This window comes from Puma concolor, chromosome E4 (genome assembly GCF_028749965.1).
Source record: "Puma concolor isolate L17-30 chromosome E4, mPumCon1.1.hap2, whole genome shotgun sequence".
In the NCBI taxonomy this organism is placed as follows: Eukaryota; Metazoa; Chordata; class Mammalia; order Carnivora; family Felidae; genus Puma; species Puma concolor.
Window position 1 is genome coordinate 64,735,012 of NC_141683.1, and position 5,744 is coordinate 64,740,755.

Sequence of the window (5,744 nt, forward strand, 5' to 3'; positions counted from 1 at the left end):
AGGGTGATGGTGCTGTAACTTCCAGCCTTGGAAACACGTCCAACAATCACGTATTGAATACCTCTAACTCCACCTTGCTATTGTTGCTTAAAAAAGAAAGAGAGAGTGGGGCGCCTGGGTGGCTCAGTCGGTTAAGCGTCCGACTTCGGCTCAGGTCATGATCTCACGGTCTGTGAGTTCGAGTCCTGCGTCAGGCTCTGTGTTGACAGCTCAGAGCCTGGAGCCCATTTCAGATTCTGCGTCTCCCTCTCTCTCTGCCCCTCCCCTGTTCATGTTCTGTCTCTCTCTGTCTCAAAAATAAATAAACATTAAAAAAAAAAAAAGAGAGAGAGTTGATATTTATTACCTCTTGGTAAATGTAAAAGGCTCTCCCTTCACATGTGACCTTGTTTGCCAAGAGTGTGTATCTGGAAATGTTAGTTTTGTTTGAGTCAACTTAAGTCAAAGTGATCTGAACTTTTAAAAAGTTCCTTGGCCATTGTAGAAGCACAGAGACAAACCTGATCACCTCTGATGTGAAGGGGAATTCACATATCTACATTGTACACATGCATCAAGAGGGATCCCCAGAGATGGCCACCAAAATGTCGCCATGGTTTTCTCCAGAGCATGAGGTCTTTGTTAATTTCCCCCCATTGTTGTTGTTCTTCTCTGTTATTTGGGAAGAGAGTAGGGAGAGAGAGATAAATACGACACATGGCACTGTCCTCAAGGTGATGCTAATCTGCAGGTAACACCTGTGCAGAGCTCTGCCCCCCGCCAAAGCACTCTCACCTATTTACTGCTTTCAAAACTTTTCCACCAGAGCTTTCCCACTGCACAGAGAAGAGTGACGCTGAATGCCTAACATAACCCACCAACAGTGTAGATTTCTGTGAAGGCAACGTTTCTCCTTAAAATTCATACAAAGTTCGCATTATCCTCTATTATGTTATTTAGGCATTAAAATGCTCTTGGTTAATTATCATCAAGTAAAATGAATGTTTCCAGGAAAATCCTCCAGGTTTACCCTGCAGCTTTCCATATCCCCGGGGTTTTCTAGGACAAAGTCCTCTCATATCAGCCAGGGGATGACAGTGGACCCAAATCAAGGCTCCATAGACTTTCAGATTCTCTGCTAGTCTCCTCCGGTGGAAGGTTCCCTGGCAAGGGATGCAGGGCCCTTTAAATTTGGAAGTGCTACTCAGGTAAGCTTAAAATAGGTTTACTTAAAATGTATCAGAACTCTTCAAGTAGGATTGCTGGAGAAACAACTTGCAGGCTCTAGAAAATTCTGTTGCATTTATAATTCCACTCCAGTCCTTGATGGAGTGATATCCCACAAGTACCTTGGGCATGCCTTTGGCCTCTTCGACTAAGGATTTATACTTCTTGGCTTTTGTTCTATTTTCTGGCTTTTTCAGGACCTGCAAAACCTGTTTGGCCAGTCCAGTGATCACAGTCCCTAAGGCCATCAGACCCAGATGAGCCACCTTGAGCCCAACAGCTGACATCACAGGCTGCCTAGACACAGCACAGGTAGCTGTGGGCCTTCATTTTGTCAGGCTGTGGTCCACGCATAGCACCTATTCTGTGCTTCCAGAAGGACTTCAGGAACAGTCCACTGCACTCTCTCTTCAGGTGGTATTTGTCCCACTTTGGGGTTATTCTCCTAGTTAATAAAAGTGAAACATTCGAGTCTACCTTCCGGCCTGCATCTTGTATCTGACAACACAGTTCAATTGTTTAGGTTGGCTTTGGCCCACTGGGTAAAGAGAGCCCATCATGGATTTGGGTTCAAACAATTGTTCCAGGGGAATGTGACTCGAGGTGCTGTTGAGCAACTCAGTACAAACAAAACCCCTCTGTGAATGGTAAAGCGTCTGTGGACTCCAGGAAGCATACATGGGGACATCTGTTGTTGCTACTCTATCTTCCTCTATCTGACATGTGGCCAAGATCATACCATGTCAGTTAAAGTAGAGTGACCTTTTCCCAGATGCCCAATGAAGGGGGCTTTGGTAGCAACGGGGAGAGCAAAGAAACCAAGCAGAAATATTGCAATCACTTTGCCTTTTTCACTAAGGTGATGATACTGGGTGATGTCATGGAGTCAAAAACACGGAACTGTTGTTCCTCACACACTTGAGGCATTATTGATACCTGGAGTCACTTGGTCTGAAAAGGAAAAAAAAAAAAAGAAGTAATGAGCATGTCCTTCATTGGACATGCTGAAATTGTGGATTTTTAGAGCTGAAAATGTGCTGCTCTCTGGCAGCATCAGCTAATAAATTGCTAAGTGACATCAGCTAAGGTTTTCTGGAAGAACCTTTTGTTGGATCGGTACCAGTTGTGAATGCATCTGGTCACAAGGAATGGCACACATTGCTATAGTGCCTTAAGGAAATGGGGCTTTATCTTTCTCACGTGACAAGAAACATGGAGTTGAGGGCAGGTGCCGTTAACACAAGGATGCTCTCAGGGACCCAGGGCCTCTCTGTGCTGTTCCTCACTCTGTTCTCAACACGGTCAGGTTCCTGTCTTCATTCACTGTTACCTGGGAGAACAAAAGGTAAAACAAGGCTTTCTCTTGGTAAAACTTGGCCTTTTTTTTAAAGAAGCACGTGTTCTTGAAGGACTTCTTCCCCCAGCTCATTGGCCAGACTATGCTCAGTGGATTTCGCTGGCTGTGGTGAACGCTGCAAAGGGATCATTAGCCATATTGCTGTCCCATATAAAACTGGAGCTCTCTAAGTAAGGAAGTCTGAGGAAGACAGACGTTGGGCGAACAATCAGGAGTATGTGCCACAGTGGTGGGGACCTGGTGAGGAATTTTGGTGCCCATTCTACCGCTTGTCCACTAGGTTCTCATCCAGTCCAAGGCTACCAGGACACGACACCTGAACAAAGGCAACAGAGCCCCAAGTATCTGATGCCGATGGTCTTGAATGAGAAAGAAAGAGATTCCAGCTGTCCCCTCTGATTCCATTCTAATGGTGCTGAATGAAGTCATTAGCATGCATCACCCAGAAGGTGGCCCATCCATATGGCTCATGTTTGCGTATGTAGCTGTCGCTTATGGCTTAGCAGACGAAGAGATTCCTTCTCCCCATTATTTACTTTTCTTTTCCACATGCTGAACGTTACACAAAGCTACTTAGATTCCCTTTTTCCAGTGATTTCAACAACCGACCACACCTCTCGGCACTTTCTCTCGGCTCTCCCAGGAAAGTCTGCGCACTCCAGACCTGTGTAAAGAACTATCTAGAACTGTGCCCTGGCCTCCAGCACCTGTCATCCTCCTGTGTGGGGAGATTTCTGCCAGGACCCGTTGGCTCCATAGACTTCTGCACAAGGCTAGGTCTAAGGTTTATGTTCAATACTTCCATCTTTCAAAACCATTACTGGCATCTACAAACACCATTTTATAAATTATTCAAAGCTAGTGCCTGGTTGTATTATTTCAGATCTATGGAAGACTGAACACTACTAGTTATAAATCCAAGTAGTGGATTTAAGCATTGGGTTACCTTTTAAATAACTTGACACACTCAGATTGTATTTGGCGTTGGGTTACCTTTTAAATAACTTGACACACTCAGATTGTATTTGGCTTATCCTCCACATAACCAGTCCTTTTTTTTTTTTCTCGAAACTGGGATGCCGTGGGTTTTTATTATAAGTGCACAAAATCCCCAGGCAAGAGAAAACAGGTCTATTAAAAGAAGGGAATATGACAGTTGAGTTCCTTTCACTGAAATGAAATAAGCCAGGCAGTTAAGAACACCTCGTGGGGTACAAATGGTCATCTTGTGTTAACAGTCACCCCCAATCTGTAGTTATGCTGTTTCCTTCCCCAACTATGAGTGACTTCCTCAACAATGATTAAGTTACTCCTTGTTGGGGAAGGACAGTCTTTTCCAGAATAAATGAAAATCTCTTCACAAAGTGTGAATATTAGAGACTGGCATACTTGAAAGACTGGTCCCCTCCTGCCCTTGAGAAAAGAGGAAAAGCAGTAAGTGGTGGCAGCAGGTTTTGAGTCTCAGTAGGGTCAATGCAAGAGCCACCCTACACTTGGGCTTCACCCCTGCAATGCTGCAGGTCAACACTAAGCCCAACGGGGACCCTGCCTATCTTATGGACTGAGGAGGAGGAGCCTCAGCCCTATTCTGGGGAGAAAGGGGACAGGCCATTAGAACTGGGAAGCCCAGAGAACCCAAGCTGGGGCAGCAAAATATAGACCCCACCCAGCACCACGTGGACTCAAAGAAGAAACAAAGGAACAGCAATGGCACAAAAGCTAAGTGTGAAAAGACCAGTCAATGAACTTTCTTTCTCACATGTAAGCAACAGAGCTATAAAAAGAACTTCAAGCCTCTTTTCAGTCAAACCTTTGTAGTCTCTCCACCCAAGAAACAGTCTCAAAATTAAACTCGCAACTCCTTATTTGGGGCCGATTTTCCTGTAACGTGTCCTCATTTTACCTTGTCTCAGGTCCGAATGACCCCGCCCCTCGCCCCCAGCCACGTTCAGCAGGGCAGACCAACATATACTCCCAGCTCAAGAAACCTGTTTTAAAAAAGAAGCTCCCTCACCAGCCTGTATTTCAGAAGTAGCAATCACAGATCCAGCCAAAGTGAAATTAAGAAATTTGCATGTCATTTATTAATATCCTTCTTGTCTGTCAAGCAGCCTTCAAAAACATGTTTTCCTCCTTTGGAAAGAAGCAAATTGGAATGAGTGCATTCACACAAAGGATCTCAGACCAGGCTATGTTTTTCTGTGGATGTATGGAGGGTGCACGAGACGGACACTAGCTAAGCAGTACCTTCCCCTCTCTATCCTAACACCTGGAACAGACTTTCCCATCTACAACGATTCGTATCATGTCTTCAAAATGGTCTCCTCCCCAGCATAATCTATCTTGAAATCAAGAAGGTCATTCAAAATACTCCAAGATGCCTGGGTGTCAGATCAGAGAATTGCTAATTCATTAGCTGACATAAAAACTGATGTGTTATGTAAAATTGATAATGACATAATTGATAATGACATTACGGTTCTGGGGGAAAATGTCTGTATGTTTTGGAGGTGCGCGGGGAAGAAATGCGATGATATTTTTAATTTACTTTAAAATACTACTTAGTGAAATTGAAAAAAAATAGATCAAATAAATTATGGTAAGATGTTAACCACGGCTGTATCCAGGAAATGGGTTTGTAAGTATCCATTACACATTTCTCTCTACGATTTTGTGTGTGTTTACTTTTTAATTTTTTTTATGTTTATTTATTTTTGACAAGAGAGAGAGAGCATGAGTGGGGGAGGAACAGTGAGAGAGAGGGAGACACAGGATCCGAAGCAGGCTGCAGGCTCTGAGCTGTCAGCAGAGCTCAGTGTGGGACTCGAACCCATGCACAGTGAGATCATGACCTCAGCTGAAATTGGACACTTAACCCGCTTAACCGACTGAGCCACCTAGGCGGTGCCCACACCCCCCCTTCCGCCCCCACCTCTGTTTTGTGTGTTTGAACATTTTCATAACAAAAGAACAGAACCACTGAGATGGTGCTTGCGTGGAATCTCCTCAACATCCTGCATCAGAGCCTCTTTATCACCTGTGGCTGCCCACAGCCATCTTGGCTGCCAGCTCTCCCAACTGAAGCTCTGGGCCTGGGGCCGGATGTTCACAGCCAGTGGAAGTTACCTGTAATTCACAGCACTTTCTCTAGGCTCCAGTTACCATTCTAAGCTCTTTATAT